The sequence below is a fragment of the Microcaecilia unicolor genome, chromosome 3 (genome assembly GCF_901765095.1).
Source record: "Microcaecilia unicolor chromosome 3, aMicUni1.1, whole genome shotgun sequence".
NCBI lineage: Eukaryota > Metazoa > Chordata > Amphibia > Gymnophiona > Siphonopidae > Microcaecilia > Microcaecilia unicolor.
In genome coordinates this window covers 489,269,119-489,288,331 of record NC_044033.1, presented here as the reverse complement: position 1 = coordinate 489,288,331, position 19,213 = coordinate 489,269,119, and positions in this window count along the sequence as shown.

The window sequence follows — 19,213 nt, the reverse complement described above, 5'->3', positions numbered from 1 at the left end:
AGCCTGAAAACTGTTCTTCTCATTTTTGACACTATTGAGGGGAGGGAAGCAAACTATTTTCTAACACTACATTTCTCTTTTCAATAATTTTAGAGTAGAAGGCAATTCTCTTGGCATGGATTGTCATGTAGATGTATGATGCATTTCTCTTTAGAATGGCATATTACTGTGACTTTAATCATGGCCAAAATCCATGCATATATTCAGGAATGTCAGAAGACTCTTTTGATGCCCACGGTATATGATATATCCCCCACAGACATCTTCCAACATCTGATAGATGGGCTGCATTGTTTTATGTATGTATTTATTTATGACTTTGATAGACTTAGGGGCCCGTTTACTAAGCTGCATAAGCATCTACGCGTGCCCAACGTCAACCAAAATAGAGTTGCCATCCGGCTACCACGTGGCTCTTACAGTAATTTCATTTTTGGTGTGCGTCCGATACACGCGTCTGGAAAATAATTTTTATATTCAGCACAGGTCATTACTGCCCGGTTACCGCGTAAGACTTTACCGCTAGGTCAATGGCTGGCGGTAAGGTCTCAGACCCAAAATGGACGTGCGGCAATTTTCATTTTGCCGCACGTCCATTTTTGGCAAAAAATTTTTAAAAAAGGGCATTTTTTTGTAGGTGCGCTGAAAAATGATTCTGTGCATGCCCAAAACCCACGTCTACACTACCGTAGGCCATATTTCAGCGCGACTTTGTAAAAGGACCCCTTAGGGCTCTGTTTACTAAGCAGCGTTAAAGGCACATTCATGTTTTTAATGCGCGTTAACCATGTATGCGCCTACAATATCCCTACAGGCGCTGACATGGTTAGCGCATGCGCTAAGTGTAGACACGCTAAAAACACTAACTCACCTTTAATTAAATAGGGCTCTTAATGTTTTATAAGAGTTTCAGGTATTGCATCCATGAATTTGCATATGCTAGTGGTAGTTCCTTGTTTCTGAGAATCAAACGTTTCCTAGCAAGAAATTCGAACAGAGCTAAAATTATACAGAGATCCGTAGGTACATATTCTTCCTGCTACCTGTTTAGCTTTCCTCTGGGTCTAAGAGTGTGTGGGAAAGAGCTGGAGGCTTGGGGGCTTGCGTGCACATCTATGAAAGGATTTAAGAAACATTTTTTAAAAAACACTGGCAAGAAGTTTTCTAATAATGAGACAATGCCAAACCAAGTCAATTGCCATTTAGTCTGCCAAGGAAACTGCCAAACAATTTATACACTGTTGCTAATATGCAAATCACTAGAGTCATTAAATAGCTCATGCGCAAGATATTTCTTAACTTTCTCTGCAATCCATCCAAAGTACACTTCTGTCTCAAGAACAAATATAGGGGTATGTCTACTAAAGAGCATTAGGTTTTTGCATTTAACACGTGTTAACAGCCCCAAAATAACCTGTCTTAAGTACAAAGGCTCTGTGGTAACTGTTGGGAGTGTGTCCAGCATTGTCCCTGCAGTTTACACATAGACAAGTTCTCTAATGTGCTTTACTTTCAGGCACTATGAGTGCGGGTGACCCTAGGTGAAATGCATTAACTGTACATTTGACAGCATGCTACTGCATGCTGACTGCAGTGTGCAGTCTCTGCCCAATCTCCGCCCACACACTCCCAGTTCCTGCCCCACACTAATGAATTAGCACCAGACGTTTACCACACTGGTTGGTTTATCACACTAGCGGCCATTTTGGGATTAGAACCAGCACAAGCAAGAGCAACTGGAGATTGCTCCTGCTTATGTTTATTGGATGCCTATTATACCACCACTTCTAAAACAAGATCGCAGCAGTTTACAAGATTAAAAACAAAACAAAAAAAAAATCAGAAAAACAGAAAGGACCTCCAAATATGAACAGGAAAGAAACTATCAATCAGCAGATACAACCGTACTATAATGCTAAGAACAGACAAAACGGCTGCTGGGACCTCTCATGGCAGCCTTGGAAGTCCTGGTAGCCATTTTGGCTGAGGAACCAGTTGGGGCAAAAGTGACTGGGGATCACTTTTGCCCAGAAGAGGCCACTACACCACCAAGTGCTTTAAAAGGTAGGCCTGGGCAGCCCAAGGAGGGGGGAGAGGAGGCACCACTATACCGCCAAGGCATTTAAAAGTAGGACCTTTGGACAACTTACTTCTATAAGGGATGCTTTTGCATACCATCAACTGTGCCATTATATTACCTCTCTGCATAGGCGCCCCGTATAAGAGGCTTTAGGAGGCTAAGCCTCCCCAGCCCAAATGCAGCATGGGGCTCTGCACGTCGCTGCCTGGCAGATTGCCGGTTCCTGCCGGAAAGAAGCTGGATCTTCCCTGCCGCCAAACCCACTGCCTCTCCGATTCAGTGGCGATCGGCAAACAAACACTGTGCACGGAGCCATAGAGCTCCGCATGGCAGCGCTGACAGCTCTTCCGGTCCCACCCTCTATGATGCAACGGAAGAGCTGTCAGCGCTGCCATGCGGAGCTCTATGGCTCCGTGCACAGTGTTTGTTTGCCGATCGCCACTGAATCGGAGAGGCAGCGGGTTTGGCGGCAGGGAAGAGGATCGTCGATGGCTGATCGAGACGGAAATAGGAAAGAGCTGCTGAAGATGCCCGGGAACACGAGGTGTGCCAACAGCGGAGCTCCAGGTGGGTGGGCGGGGGAGGGTGAGAAGGAGCCGGGACATGGTGCAAGGATTTGGACAGAGGAGGATGCTGGGGCAGGGCTCCGGGTAGAAGCTGGTCAGATGCTGCCAGGGGCAGGGCCCAGCAGGGCAGCATGGAAGAGAACTTCCAGCTTCTTTTTCTTTTTGTGGCTAGGCCAGGGGGAAGGAAAAAGAGAGAGAAGATAATGCTGGAGGCAGGAAATGGGAGGAAACAGAGAGGATGGGGGAGGGAAAAGGCAGAGGCACAATGTTGGATACTGGGGGGGGGGGGGGGGGAGAGAGAGAACCAAGGCTAGATGTTGGATATTTGGGGGGGGGGCAGAGAAGCAAGGCCCCTGACCCCGCCCCCTTTAGCTTCCCCAAACAGTTGGGCCACCGACCGCCTATGCTTCTCTGAAACAAACAGCTCTATGGATGTGTGGCAAAATCTAAATTGCCACGCGTCCCATTTTGGGTCTGAAAACCTTACTGCCAGCTATTGACCTAGCAGTAAAGAATCTGGGCGGTAATGACCTATGTGCGTCAAATGCCACTTGGCGCGCATCCGTTACGCGTGCCAGAAAATAACAAATATTTTTCAGACGTGCAAGGGCCATGCGGTAACCGGGCGGTAACTCCAATTTGTCATGCATTCGGCACACGTAGGTGCCTACGTGGCTTAGTAAAAGGGCCCCACAATTTTTAATGCAGATGCATCATGGGCCAAAAGTAAAACTGTTGTGAACTTGGTATTGGATTTGATTTATTCAGTTAATACACCATTAAATACAACAAGATTTTAAAGTGGTTCACAATAAAAGGTTCAGATTTACAATAATAATAATAATAAACAGAATTGTGAAACAAATACAAAAAAACATCAAACCAAAATTCAAAACCATATAAAACCCTTATGCAGCAGTGAATAATACAAAAGATTGACGTATCAGCTGAACTACTGGATTAATCCTCCAAACCTTTTTTGTTTTTAAAGCCAGGCTTTCAGGGCCACATGAAAGCCCATATGCCTGAATGCCAAAGAGTTCATCAGGCAAAGAATTCCATAGAAGAGGGTCAGAAAAACAGAATAATCTATTCCTTCTGGAAGTTGGCCTAACACATCTTAATGAAGGAAGTTACAAAATGGAGCTACTGCTTAAAGGCACATTATGGTGGGTAGTTTTGTCAAGGTTTTTTTTCCAAGTGTAAAACATGTTTTATGCACAGAAAAGACCATTTATAAAACTGCATTGCTGAATATTCATGTAAAAGTATAAGTGCCAAACTACCATGCACCAGGGGCGTAGCTACGGGTGGGCCTGGGTGGGCCCAGGCCCACCCAGTCTTGATTCAGGCCCGCCCCATTTGCTTGTCCTCCAATCGGTGCACTGTGAGTGCACTGCACAACGTGCTGTGCTCTGCTGCTCTGATCTCCGTTCGTCATAGCACCTGCCTGCTTTGCCTTGCCCCCCCCCCCCAGGACCCCCCAGGCTGCAGCATGCATGGACGCTGGCGCCGCACAGAAAAATCTGCTGCCAGTGCTGCAGCTCAGCTGAACGGATCCCTCGGTGTGCCACAGGCTGCCAGCAATAGCTGGAGAAGCTATTGGGGCCTTGCTTCATCTTGCCCCTTGCTCAATCTGCGTTTGATTAAGTCCTGCAATCTTCTGCAGGCAGTACACTCCACTGTGGTCCCAGAGGCAGCAAAGGGAGCACACGTGCACTGCTCTTTGAATCTGGCCCTGCCCAGGTAAAACAACAAAAGTTTTATATCTACAGTATAATGCTGGTGCTGGGTTTCTATGTGGGGGTGGGTTCTGTTCTTCACTGCCTAGGGGAAAAAGCCCACCCTCACCCAGAAACCCACTAACAATAAATTTTAATGTTGGGTTTCTGGATGGGGGTGGGCTCAGTCCCCAGTTTAAAATTTAAAAAAAAAGTATATTTGTTCATGTTGGTGGGTTTTCGGGTGGGGATGGTCTCTGTAGTGCTCAGGTTAAAATAATGTTTCAAAAATATTTAACGTAGGTGGGATGTTGATGTGCTTCAGGGTGGGTGGGGAGGAATACTGAGAAGGGCAGAGATGCCAAAACTGGGGGATGGGTAGGGAGTAGGACAATGTTGATGCCTAGCTACAGGATGGATGGTGGGGAAGGGAAGGCTACAGGGATGGAAAGTGAAGAAGGGCTGATACTGGGCTATGGAGATGGATGGGGGATGGGGGGGTTGGGAAGGGCTGATGCCGAGCTATAGGACAATTTCTAATTTTTGGTCTTTTATTCTATAATTGATGACTGTTGATTTTTGTTCTTCATGTGACCGAACAGGTGAGAGATTCTGCTGGCATGTGGTTTGTGTAGGGATCTATGAGTCTGACTTGTTTGGCTTTTCCAATGGGATGTGCATTGCTGTTGTGTATATTCACTGATGCAGTTTTAAAGGTACTGTTATTGGTATTCATGTTCAGAATTGGTGCTAAGGTTTGCGATACAGGCTCTAAGAAAATTCTTTGTAGGATTTAGTGTTACTTCACAAAGTACCTAGTGGTGAAGGGATTTAGTGTTACTGAGGTGCTACCAGAATTTGAATACATTTTTCCTATGAAAAGCTGTAAGAGGAAACATTCTAGCTGTGTTCTGAATTCTACAGATTCCACAGAAGGTGGAAAAATATCTTGATGACAGTAGGATTTTTCTTATTTCATCAGTGAGAATTCTGCGGCTTTGCTTCATGCAGTTTTTGACATGTTGAAGAACAGACAAAGATTAACATTTTTGAAAAATGTAGGTATTTACCTGTTTTGCTTAATCAGTCATTTACATTTGTTATAAAGCCATTGGTGTAATTATACTGTAAGATCCTGTCACATGTGTTGAGATGTTTGCCATTATAGTAGATATAGTAAGATATGGAATAATGTAACTATATTTATCATTTTTCCCTTTTAAGTATGTATATATGTGGTTTATGTTGATGCAGAGCAATTACTGGGCAGAGCAATCCATCATCAAGTGCATTCTAAGGCATTATTTTGTAGTATCCCAAGAAACACTATTCATACCTATATACATAGTGCTAGTGCCCACCCATATTAGCTCTGGGCCCACCCAAAAATTCAGGTCTGGTTACGCCACTGCCATGCACTCTTTTATATGGGCTGCACCTGGATGCTCCAGGAGTTGTAGTCTGGGTGGAAACAGAGGAAGCACGGTTGTGATGGATCTCTGTATTTCATAACGTGTGTGGGTACATGCTTGGAGTTTGTGTAAATTCGTGAATATGAATGTTTTGAGGCTGGATCTGGGAACCTGTTGAAAAAATGCACAGGGCTGCTCTGCATTCCCTAATAGTCTGACTCCAGACACATCTCCCTCATCCTCAGTTCTTCATGTTGAGGTCTTTAGCTTTATGCAGCCTGGCTGCCTCTTCTCTACTGATGCTGCTATGAATGTCACTATACCAGCCCCACAGTTATGCAGGACTGAATTGAGTTTTGCTGCACTGGAGCCCTGTCTCTGCCTACTGTTGTAAATCCCAGGGAGAGGGCAAGGTATGGAAAGTACTTACAGGCAGAGGCGTAGCTACGTGGGGCCACGGGGGCATGGGCCTCGTAGATTTGGCCCTGGCCCCCCCTGCTGCCAACCCCTTCGACCCCCCCCCCTCCCGCTGCCAACCCTCCTCCGCCGCCGTCGGGTACCTTTGCTGGTGGGGGTCCCCAACCCCCGCCAGCCAAAGTCCTCTTCTCCGGCGGCCCCCCCCCCGAGGTGCATCACTCCCCCATGAAGTACATCACACCCTCCCCCTGAAGCGCATCACCCCCCACCACCTAGTAAGGGGGTGCACGGAGCAGTCGTGTGGGTGTCGGCTCTGTCGGTCCTGTGTCCCAGAACAGGAAGTAACCTCAGAGGGGGCAGGGCACCGGCGGAACCAACAGCCCCATAACTGCTCTGTGCACCCCATTGCTGCCTGCACCTGGGGTGGACCACCTTCACTGCTCCGCCTTTGGTACGCTACTAATTATGGGTAAGTAGCTTACATTTTTTAGCTATCTCCTTGTATTATCCCATTTTCTGGGCAACCTATTATTGACATGAATTGCTCATTATAATTGTAAAAATTGTTCAAAAAGAAAAAGTTTTAAAAAAGTGTTAACAGGGACCATTCACACATGGAGAAGCTGGGTACATCTAGATGGCAAGGGGGTGTGGGAAGGCAAGGAGATGAAGTGGCCTACAACACAGATGTGCATTCTCTGTTTCACATTGAGAAAAAAAATTGTTTGGAGAAAGCTATACATTGGTATTTACACCTACCCTTAGGCATGTCTATGTGCCAGCTATAGTGATAGCTCCATATGAAAGCCTGAACCTACCAGCAATACTGCGATTTAACCACTAGATGTCTTGATGGCCATACTGAATTGGGCTGAGACACAAGGTTGGAGTGAGTGAGAATCGCTCCCACCCTACTAGACACCTGAGTCCCCCCCCCACACTTTTTAACCATGCCGGCTGTCATTTGGTCTTCCGTCCTCCTTTCTTAATACACGGAATATTTTTAGCCTGGGCTTCCAGGATGGTGTTTTTGAACAACATCCACACCTGATGTAAATTTTTGACCCTCTCAGCCGCTCCTCTAAGGTTTTTTTCACCGTTCTTCTCATTTTATCATAGTCTTCTTTTTTAAAGTTAAACGCTAACGTATTTGATTTTCTATGTATACTTACTTCAAAGTTAATATCAAATCTGATCATATTTGAAGAATTCCTCCCCCCAGTGACACCTGACCCTCCAAACAAGTCCCCCTCATGGTACTGAAACCTCTCTTAAGCAACCCCTCCCCAATAGTGGAGGACTGCATGGCCACCTCCCCCTTGGGTAACCTCAAAACTACCCTTCTCCAGCCATTCCCCACCCCAACCCACTCCTCGGGCTCAGGTGTCTAATAGAAAAACCCATAAGCCATTATTAAATTGAATTGGGGGAAAATCCACTGCTTATTTCTAGGATAAGCAGCATAAAATGTATTATACTGTTTTGGGATCTTTGCCAGGGCCGCTGCTGCTCATCAGGAGAAGCAGCAGTGGCCAGGAAACATAAGATACTGAGTGGAAGGGGAAGGGAGGCATGGAGAAAGAAGCAGTAGATGCTGAATGGAGACACCGCACCTTGAATATTGTATTCAATTCTGGTCGCCGCATCTCAAAAAAGATAGAGTGGAATTAGAAAAGGTATAGAGAAGGGTGACAAAAATGATAAAGAGGATGGGACGACTTCCCTATGAGGAAAGGCTGAAGCATCTAGGGCTCTTCAGCTTGGAGAAGAGACGGCTGAGGGGAGATATGATAGAGGTCTATAAAATAATGAGTGGAGTGGATTGGGTAGACGTGAATTGTTTGTTTATTCTTTCCAAAAATACTAGGACTAGGGGGCATGTGATGAAGCTACAAAGTAGTAAATTTAATACGAATCGGAGAAAAAGTTTCTTCACTCGACGTGTAATTAAACTCTGGAATTCGTTGCCAGAGAATGTGGGAAAGGCGGTTAGCTTAGCAGGATTTAAAAAGGGTCTGGACGGCTTCCCAAAGGAAAAGTCCATAGACCATTATTAAATTGACTTGGGAAAATCCACTGCTTATTTCTGGGATAAGCATCATAAAATGTATTGAGCTTTTCTGGGATCTTGCCAGGTATTTGTGACCTGGATTGGCCACTGTTGGAAACAGGATACTTGGCTTGGTGGATCTTTGGTCTGTCCCAGTGTGGCAATACTTATGTACTTATGATGGGGATGAAAAATGATAGAAGAGTGGGGATGCTAGATGGAAAAGGGCTGGAGAGAAGATGCTGGGTAGAAGGATGGAGAGAAAGGGGAAGACCATGGCTGGAAGGATGGAGAGAGAGAAAGAGGGAAAGTGCTGGACTGAAGGGGGGAGAGAAAGGGAGAAGATACTGGAAGGATGGGGACAGAAAGGAGACACTGGATGGGAGGATGCAGAAGGAAGACACTGGAAACATGGGGAGAGAAAGAGGGAAGACACTGGATGGAAAGGGGAAAGGGAACAGAGGCGGGATGGAGGGGGGAGTGAAGGTGGACAGAAGCTGGATGGAAGGAAGAGAAGGTAGACAGAAGCTGGATGGAAGGAAGAGAAGGTGGGCAGAAGCTGGATGGAAGGTAGGACTCGATACCATTGGTAGCGGCAGTGATGGGGGTGGGGGAGACTTGAGAGGAAATGTGTATCCTAGGAGCTCTGTGACCCAAGAAAGTTTGGGAACCAATGATCTAATCTTCTTGAAAATAGGAAGAAAAAAGCCTTAGAGCCTGAACCACAGCATTACAGGTGAAAATGCCAGAAACTGCAGTTCAATTATTCACTGGCATAAAAAACCTTCCAATTTCATTTTAAAAACGTTTTAAAATACATTATGTTTATCATCAAACAATTTTCAAAAAGATTTATCTATAAAGAAAGGCTGGAAAACAACAAGGTTCCACCGACGGTGGCTAGCATTTCGCTGTATCACTGCATCAGGGTGGAAATGAACCAAACTGGAAAATAACATAGACTATTAAAATTCTTATTTAAAAAACAAGAAAAATATCCTTAGAGTATAAGCATTGTAATAGTCTGTGTTCAATGCACCAGGTAGTCTATTACCTGGTGGGCTGAACTCTAAGGATATTTTCCTGTTTTTTAAAATAAGTATTGTAATAGTCTGTGTTATTTTGCAGCTTAGAATCCTGAAAAAATCCAGACAGTTGGCAATCCTAGCCTCCTGAATCCTGAACATATCTGACAAGGCCTCCCCTAAACTTTTGGAGAGTCAATGTATCCACTGAAAGCCCTGTTAGGCGGGATTATTCCTTTGCACCAATCGTGCTGTCTGCTCTGTTGCTGACAAAGGAAGGGACCAATTGGATCAAAGGTAAAATAGCACATTGGGGGCAGTGATGGGAGATTCTGTGAATACCTTGAAAACCCCCCTGACTGTATTTAGTTCTAGACTGCTCACATAGCTAAGTGAGCAGATAGGACCACACAAAAGGCAGTACTATATTTACCCACTTAGCTATGAAAGTATTATCTCTATCAGTAGTCACCTGCATGACTTGTAACTCAGCCTCTGACCCTGGTTATTCAGTGCCGGTGACTTGGCATGACCTGGCATGGAATATCTGGGCTTAATTCTGCCACAGCTGACAGCTGCCTATCCATTTCCGCATATAGTTCAAACTCCTCTTATTGACTTACAAGTGCATTCACTCTGTAACTCCTCAGTATCTTTCCATTCTTATCTCTCCCTAGACCCCTCCATGTGAACTCTGTTCATCAGGTAAATCTCTCTTATCTGTACCCTTGTCCTCCACTGTCAACTCCATAATAGCATAGTAGATCACAACAGATAAAGACCTGTACGGTCCATCCAGTCTGCCTGCAAAGATAAACTCATTATATAAAGTATGAGGTGATACAACATATGTATACCTGATCTTGATACGTTCATGCTGTTTTCAGGATAGACCATAGAAGTCTGCCCAGCACTGTCCTTGCCCTAAAACTTTTGAAGTTCTTATTGAAACCCTTGAAAAGCTCCTTTCCAGCACATGCAAATCTATCCAGCCACATTCAGAACACAGACTGTAGAAGTGCACCCAGTACTATCTTTGCTTCCCAATTACCAGTGTTGCCACCTAGTCTCCGCTAAGCTTCTTTGGATCGATTCCTTCTCAACAGGATTCCTACATGTGTATCCCCACGCATTTTTCAATTCCATTATGGCTTTCATTTCCACCACCTGCCACAGGAGGACATTCCAAGTATCCACCGCCCTGCCCTCTTGGTGAAAAAATACTTCCTCACATTATTCCTGGCTCAGCCCCCCTTCAACCTTAATTCATGTCCTCTACCTTCTATCACATTCAATTTTCTGGAAAGGATTTGATTGCGGATTAATACCTTTCAGATATTTGAACGTCTGTATCTTATCACCCCTGGTTTTCCTTTCTTCCAGGTTATACATGATCAGGCCATCAAGTCTCTCCTCAAACGTCTTGCTACACAAATCGTATACCATTTTTGTTGCTTTTCTTTAAACTGCTTTCAGTCTTTTTACATCTTTAGCAAGATATGGCCTCCAAAACTGAACACAATAATCCAAGTGGGGCCTCATCAACGACTTGTATAGGGACATCAACACCTCCTTTCTTCTGCTGGTTATACCCCTCTCTATGCAGCCTAGCATCCTTCTGGTTGCGGACACTGCCTAGTCACATTGTTTCATCGCCTTGAGATCCTCAGACACCATCACCCCAAGGTCCCTCTCCTGAGTTGAGCTTACAAATCTTTCTCCTCCTATCTGGTGCATGTCTTTTGTATTTTTGCACCCCAAGTGCAAAACTCTGCACTTCTTCACATTAAGCTTTAACTGCCAGACACTTGACCATTCTTCCAACATTTGGAGATCCCTTCTCATGATTTCCACACCCTCCAGAATATCCACTCTACTGGCTATGTTCGTGTATTCTGCAAAAAGGCATACTTTTCCTTCTAGTCCTCCAGCATTGTCTCTCACAAATAAATTAAACAGAATCGGACCCAGCACTGACTCCTGAGGCACTCCACTGCTCACATTCCTTTCCTCCGAGTGGATTTCATTTACCTCTACCCTCTATTGCCTGTTGGTCAACCAGTTTCCAATCCATTTCACCACTTTGGGTCCTAAGTTAAGTCCTCTCAGCTTATTCACAAGTCTTCTGTGAGGGACCATAACAAAGGCTTTGCTGAAATCCAAGTAGATTACATCTAGCGCATGTCCTTTATCCAGTTCTTTGGTCACCCAATCAAAGAAGTCAATCAGATTCATTTGGAAGGATTTTCCTTTGGTGAAGCCACATTACCTCGGATCCTATAACCTGTTGGCTTCTAGAAAGTCAACTATCCTTTCCTTCAGCAGTGGCTCCATTATTTTTCCTACCACCAATGTGAGGCTTACTGGCCTGTAATTTCTCACTTCTTCCCTGTCCCTGCTTTTGTGAAGAGGATTCAGATCAGCTCATCTCCAGTCCTGAGGAACTTCTTCCATCTCTAAAGATCTATTAAATAAATCCTTACGAGGTACCGCCAGGACTTTTCTGAGCTCCCTCAGTATCCTGGGATGTCCCATCTGGCCCCATAGCTTTGTCCACTACCAGATTTTCAAGCTACTTATAAACATTTTCTTCCATGAACGGAGTAATATCCACTCCACTCCCATATATACCCTTGGCAGCCAACCGCGGTCCTTTTATCTTGCTGCACCATATGCGTGGAATGGACTATCTGAGTCAGTACTTTGAGTTCCTTCTCTGGCCATATTCAAATCTGGGCTAAAAGCCCACCTTTTTGAGGCTGCTTTTAACTCCTAACTCCTATTCACTTGTTCAGTACCCATGTCTGTTTTATTATTCCCACCTTAAGTAATTCCCTTCTCCTTTATTTGTTTTGTTTGTCAGTCTTGATTAGATTGTAAGCTCTGATGAGCAGGGACTATAGCATATGTCTAGTAGCACTATAAAAACGATAAGTAGTAGTAATCATGAATGTCTACAACTTGCACAAAGTGGTGAGTGCGGCTCTGGCCACCTTGGGCAGACAGGATGGACCATGCAGGTCTTTTATCTGTCATCATTTACTATGTTACTATTTAAGTAGACCTTCAACACGATCAAAGTAAATGTAAATCAGTTTTGCAAATACTTCAGTAATGGGCTAATTGCTGCAGTACGTCCATATTTAAAAGTTGGTGTAAATCCTTTTGCCCAATGATTGGCATAGAAATTGGCTCTAACCACTATTCTACAAATGGCATGCAACTTGGAGCACCTTTTATAGAATAGCGCTCCACGTGGGTTTTTTCAGCGACATTTACTAAACCTAGTGCTTAATGAGTGTAAGTGCTAGTATTCTCTCCACCTGATAATGAAACCATTTACCCGGCCAGGAACTGCTCCTGGAAGGTTAAATGCCACTTAATCAGCTATCCGGCAATATTCAGTGGGAGATCGCCAGTTATCTCCCACTGAATATTGACGGTTAGTGCTTAGAGGATAGATGGTTATATCGCACGATATAACCAGCTATCTGCTGATATTCAGCGCATCACCAGCTATGTTTGGTGTCCAAAAAACGCCCCATTTAAACACCATTTAAACTGGCCAAAAAAACACCTGGATATTTAATGCTGGTCACCAGAAACGGCCCAGCATTGAATATCCAGGCTCAGCACTGATCAAGAGAGGCAGCCCGGCTACCTCCCATGGTCTGAATATCGGCCCCTATATGTACATACACAAGGGGTGTATAACTGGGGTGGCTGGAATAATCCTCCATTATAATGGGGATTACTAGATTGTGGAGCAACCCCTCCCTAGAGTCACTAGGGGGAGGAAATTGTTTGGAAAGGGAGACTGAGAGGACCAGCCCTAAGGGGAGTGTTTGTGGGAAGTTGCTGAGGGAAATGTTCCTGGTTGTTGAATGACAGTAGCGGAGGAGTTTGAAGTTAATAAACAATGTTGTTGGGGTTAGCACGAGGTCTTTGGTTGCCTCTACCCCTGCAGCATAGGCGCCAGGTAAAAGAGGCTTGGGGAGGCTAAGTCTCCCCAACCAGTCCTCTCTCTATTTTTGCAGTGTCCCGTGGTTTCTCCTTGCTCTTTCCCTCCCCTGTGCGGGCCGCAAGACTCTCACTTCAGGGATGGCATCGAGTCCTGCTGAGTGCTCCACTGCTCCCTTAATCGCTACGCTACCAGTAGCGATCGATTCAGTTAGCAATCTCATCTGCTTCAGCGCCTGCACCTCAGCCTCCCTACCAGGGCTCCCATCATTTGATGCAAACGCATCATGCAACTTCCTGTTCTGCAAAGCGGGAATGCGCGGGCGGGACCCGTCACGTCACCATCAGTAGAGAAGGCTTGCTAAGAGTGGATGTAACACTTTCCCAGATCTACTAAATTCAGAAGGAAATTGTGGCATGCCGCAAATACTTTGGATTTCAGGAGGAGAGGTGCTGACTCTGAGGCAGGTTTAGTTTTATATTATAAGTCAAAATAAAAAATAAATATTTTGTTTCATGCAGATCTCTTTTAAACATAACTAAATGGGCTATAAGCCCCTAATTCAGTCCATTGGTTTTCTTATATTTTGTTTGTGATGACTTATACTGTGCCAAAATTGAAATTTGAAAACTCTTATCTCTATCTGGTCATTAATAAAAGGAGTTCATCGTGAATACTATCCACCTTAAAAGGATGTTTTGTGGCTCTACATGAGAATTGTGATATTATGATCCCTTGTTTCATATTGTTGATGGTCTGCATTTTCCGTATGGGTGGTATATTGGTGTATTAGGATCTGCCTAGTGTTATGGTACAGTAAGGTTCTGAGTGTGTTTTTGCACAAGTTTGTGCATAGTGTTTTGCAGTTGAGGGATTGTTTGCCTTATTGAGGTGACAAACATCAACACTTTAATTTAATTTTAGTTTGTCATAACACCAGACATGGTTTGGTTTTAGAATATTTTGGAGGATCTGGTGTTGAATTGTTCCACAGATGTGTATGTGTATGTGGTTTAGTGTTGGTTAAGTGCTTGAAATAATTGAGTTTAAAATATGATATGTCATTTATGATATATAAATCCATTTTTACATGCACATAGAAGCATTACTTGTCAATAACCAGCAGCCCTTCCTTGGGACTCAGTCTCTTCTCCACCATGACAAATTTATATACCGAATACACTGCAAGAAAACTTTCACTTGCTAACCTTCAATCTCACTAATTAGAGTGGTACTTGTAACATTTCACATTTGGGATGGGACACCCTTCGCTCCCCTAGAGTAGATTTATGGTGATGCACAAGTAAATAAGGTAATTATGGATATAAGCCCCACCCCTAACTCCGCCCTCTCTCACCTCCCCAAACAGTTGGGCCACTGATCGCCTATGCCCTGCAGGGAGGCTTGAGGAGAGAGAGGTGTCCTGGATGCAGGGCCGCCGAGAGGGGGGGCAGGGGGGACAAAATTCCACGGGCACAGGCCTCCAAGGGGGGCCCGGCACCAGGGTCTCTCTCTCTTTCCTGTTCCTGACGGGACACAAGTGATCGCATCCTGACAGGCGCAGAAGAGAGAGAGAACTCCGGCGCTGGGCCCCCCTTGGAGGCTGGGAAGGACCTGGAGCTTCCTCCAGTGCTGCTCTGTTGAGCAGCTGCTTTTCCTCTCAGGTGTGAATGCTCGGTTTTGAAACAGAGCATGCCCTGAAAGGAAAAGCAGCCACAGGGGAAAGCAGTCAGCGATGGAGGAAGATGTCTTCTGCTGGTGGGGCCTCGGGATCCCCGCCAGCTAAGGTATTTCCTGTTGCGGCAGCGATGGGGGGGGATGGTAGCAATCGGGGGGGTGGCAGCGGAAGAATATTGGGAGAAGGGGTGACAGCGGCCCTGCCCCAGGTCCGACGGTGGCAGCCTGGGCCCTGTTCAGTCTCTCGGGGGCCCTGGTGGAGGTTTCTACCAGTAACAGCATTAACTGTGAAGTGGAGGAGTGCTGCCAGTGAGAAGCAGGAGAACCCAACCTGGGAGCAAGAACAGGAGAGAGCCTGTTTATTTATTTATGACATTTGTATCCCACAATTATCCCAATCAAGTTCGGGTTCAATGTGGCTCACATTAAACGTAGGGTATTTGATAACAAATCCGAAGTTACATTAGTTATAAAGACAGAAACGTATATGAATACAATATAATGACAATAATAGAATACAAAAATCAACAGGAATAGTACATCTTAAAGACTGAACAGTGAATTAGTTGCTTTCGTCAATGAGAGATGTTCGGACTCAAAGGTGGGTAGCCCAGAGAGATACAACCTTTGGGAGAGTGTGGACAGACGGAGAGGTCTGATCCAAAATGGAGATCGCTTGCTGCTCCAGTGCTGCAGGCACAGCCTTAGGTTGTTTCACCCAGAAAGGATGGGTAATGGACTGGAGGAGCTGTAAATGTGTACATATTGTAGGATTTTACAAAATTGGACTAGAGGATTTACACCATATCCCTGAGTTTGGCTCTGACTTACTTGCACCAGATATCAAGTGCCTTCTGGAGTTTTATCCAGCCCCTGGCCTGTGCCCAGATGAGTTTATAAACTTGCCCTGTAAGTTATTTCTCCACTTGAATTTGTATCTAAAACTGCAGGGTAACATGTACCGAGTGTTACCTACTAATTTTCATGCTGTTTAGGAGAAATACCCTTGGCATGCAATATTTTATATTTCTGACCTTTTTTTGTCCTCTAAGTTGTCTTTCTTCCCAAGGGGGCACTTTTCTCCGCTGCATTCACAATTGTTTTGTATGAATGCTCTTCTCGGTAAGTAAACCTACTTCTTAGTAAGTCAAAGGGTAACAAGCAATGTTTACTCCAGATTTCCAGCTTTATTTGATTTCTGATTCTCAAAGATAATGTTATTGTTCTGTAGTCAGTTTATTTTATTAAAATTCTTGCTTAATGTTTTTCGCTCATGCAGTGTTTTCTTTGTAAAACTTGGATGGAGATGTATATTTAGGGCGTAGGGCTGAGTTGGGAGTTCCACTCAAGCCATTGTACTATTGTGAAGATTATTTAAACTAATACAATATACTGTAGATTTGTTTTTATTTATTTATGTTACATTTGTACCCTGCACTTTTTCCCACTCATGGCAGGCTCAATGTGGCAGGCAATGGAGGGTTAAGTGACTTGCCCAGAGTCACAAGGAGCTGCCTGTGCTGGAAATTGAACTCAGTTCCTCAGGACCAAAGTCCACCACCCTAACCACTAGGCCACTCCTCCAGTGCCATCATATATGGCTAAGAAAAAAAAAAAAAGGTCAGAACTAGTTGAAACAAAACCATAAAAAATTACAAAAATGCTCCCAGATAATCTATGTAATAATTTATAGGACAATAGGTTTAGAGGTTGAAATTCAAAAATTGGCTGAGTGGACAAGCCATATGGATAAATTTACGTGGTTGCCTTTAAATGAATTTTCAGTTACAGCTGAATATCTGGCAAAATCCAGCCACTCAAAATAGGAATAGGTAGATTTAATTCTGCCATTTGCTTCTAGTGGCATTAAATTAGGATCGATGGGGATGAGTGGGCAAAGCACTCAGGTAAGCAAAACCCCTCATATATGTAAAACATTGAACACTTATAGAGAAATGGAAAAAAAAAAGTTCAGTATTTAGAAAACTAAGAGGCCCTTCCCGTGCACTAACTTTTACCACAGCAACTAACACTGATCACATAACACATTTCAGTAGTTTTGAAGACCTTTTATTTCACCCTAGCTTCCCCACCAAATTGACCTTGAATTTGACACAAACACCACTGACTTTAGTTCCCCTGGTCCCAGTACTGGTTGTTACTGTAACCAGTGGAAGAAAAGTTTTTATTTATTTAATACCTGACCTCTGGGAGCTGAGAGAGGCTCTGGGACGCATGCGCAGTAGTGTCAATGGAGACCTGCACTGACACTGGCAAGTTTAAAAATACTGAAAATATATTTTAAAAGGGGATTGAATGTAGTCCTGTGAGCCGAGGTTCACTGTGTGCAGCTCACAAAAAGCCAAACCACCTTATAATTGAAAGAGAAAAACGCCTAGATTTCGACCCAAATCGGGAGATAGACGTTTATCTCACAAAAACGAATAAATCGGTATAATGGAAAGCCGATTTTGGACGTTTTCAACTGCACTCCATCGCGGAAGCATACAAAGTTGACGGGGGCGTGTCGGAGGCTTGGCGAAGGTGGAACTGGGGCGTGGTTATCGGCCGAGGAGAGATGGACGCCTTTCGCCGATAATGGAAAAAAAGTATGCGTTTGTAGCTAGAATTTAGGGCACTTTTCCTGGACCCTGTTTTTTCCACTAATAAGGCCCCAAAAAGTGCCCTAAATGACCAGATTACCCCCAGAGGGAATCGGGGATGACCTCCCCTGACTCCCCCAATGGTCACTAACCCCCTCCCACCACAAAAAAATGATGTTTCACAACTTTTTATTTTCACCCTCAAATGTCATACCCACCTCCCTGGCAGCAGTATGCAGGTCCCTGGAGCAGTTGTTAGGGGGTGCAGTGGACTTCAGGCAGGTGGACCCAGGCCCATCCCCCCTACCTGTTACAATTGTGCTGCTTAATGCTTAGTCGTCCAAACCCCCCCCAAACCCACTGTACCCACATGTAGGTGCCCCCCCTTCACCCCTTAGGGCTATAGTAATGGTGTAGACTTGTGGGCAGTGGGTTTTGAGGGGATTTGGGGGGCTCAACACACAAGGGAAGGGTGCTATGCACCTGGGAGCTCTTTTACCTTTTTTTTTGTTTTTGTAAAAGTGCCCCCTAGGGTGCCCGGTTGGTGTCCTGGCATGTGAGGGGGACCAGTGCACTACGAATCCTGGCCCCTCCCACGAACAAATGCCTTGGATTTATTCGTTTTTGAGCTGGGCGCTTTCATTTCCCATTATCGCTGAAAAACAAAAACGCCCAGCTCACAAATTGTCGAATAAAACATGGACGTCTATTTTTTTTCGAAAATACGGTTCGGTCCGCCCCTTCACGGACCCGTTCTTGGAGATAAACTCCCATGGAGATAGACGTTTTCGTTCAATTATGCCCCTCAAAGTGAACATAAATTGGCGTAGTCTTGTGGCAGGATTCTGAATATTCTATTCGGAGAATTGTTTTAAAATTCTTAAACCAAATAGTCTAAAAGAGAAAGTTTGTGTGCGCTAAATTTAATAATTTTTTTTTTAGGTGAATTGGATTTTTTTTTCCTTTCCTCTCTTTTGTGGTGAAGACAGGTCCTTGTTTCTAAACCAGAACCTAGTCACAGAAAAAGAAGAATGGCAGAGGCAAGAGTTGGAGAAATGGAAAAGCAGATGGAAGAACTTAGAACTATGGTAGAGCAATTAACCAGAAGACAAATGCAGCAATTACAAACACCTCAACCAGTTGTGAATACAGTGGTAATCTCAAGCAACAAAACTATACCCGATTTTTTTTGGTGTTCCTACTAAACCAGATGACCTATCAGCGGAAGGTTGGATTGAGAGTGTCAGATCTGCTTTAAAAATCTTGAGAATTCCAGCTGAAGATCAATTGGAGACAGTGCGTGATCACGTGAAGGGTCAGGCAAAAGAGGCAATTAAATATTCCTTACCCAGGAGAGGTGCTGATTTGGAAATGTTATTCGAGAAATTAGTTGATGTATATGGAGATAAGGTTCCTTTTGGAGTTCGAGTAAAGGAATTTTATGCTAGAAAACAAAGGGATGGGGAGTCTATAAGGGATTATGCATACCAGTTACAAGAGAAATTGGTTGCTGTTACTAATAGAAATTTACATAAAATTGGAGATCCGGGCGTAACTCTAAAAGAACAATTCATACTCGGTTTGAAAGATAATCTTGTCAGAAAGGTGGTGGAAGGAAAGTTTGAAGAAAACCCACGGCTTTTATTTGAAGAATTGATGCAAATCGTCATAAAATGGGCAGAAGAAGAAAAAGCTACTAAT